Genomic DNA, 399 nt, shown 5'->3' with positions numbered 1-399 from the left:
GGCTCCTCCCTTCCCGTGGCTCCTCCCTTCCCGTGGCTCCTCCCTTCCCGTGGCTCCTCCCTTCCCGTGGCTCCTCCCTTCCCGTGGCTCCTCCCTTCCCGTGGCTCCTCCCTTCCCGTGGCTCCTCCCTTCCCGTGGCTCCTCCCTTCCCGTGGCTCCTCCCTTCCCGTGGCTCCTCCCTTCCCGTGGCTCCTCCCTTCCCGTGGCTCCTCCCTTCCCGTGGCTCCTCCTTTCCAGTGGCTCCTCCCTTCCCGTGGCTCCCCTCCACGCTCAGCTTTGGCAGCATCTCCATTCAGTGGATTCCCCACCTCCTCACAGGCAACGGTGAAAATGACTCCCATTCATAGAGCACTTCCCAAGGAGTCACTCTCAGGCTTTGAATTACGCTCTTTAATTCTC

Source organism: Myotis brandtii, unplaced genomic scaffold, assembly GCF_000412655.1.
Source record: "Myotis brandtii unplaced genomic scaffold, ASM41265v1 scaffold155, whole genome shotgun sequence".
In the NCBI taxonomy this organism is placed as follows: domain Eukaryota; kingdom Metazoa; phylum Chordata; class Mammalia; order Chiroptera; family Vespertilionidae; genus Myotis; species Myotis brandtii.
The sequence above is the reverse complement of the archived record's forward strand: the minus strand, read 5'-3'. Positions refer to the sequence as shown.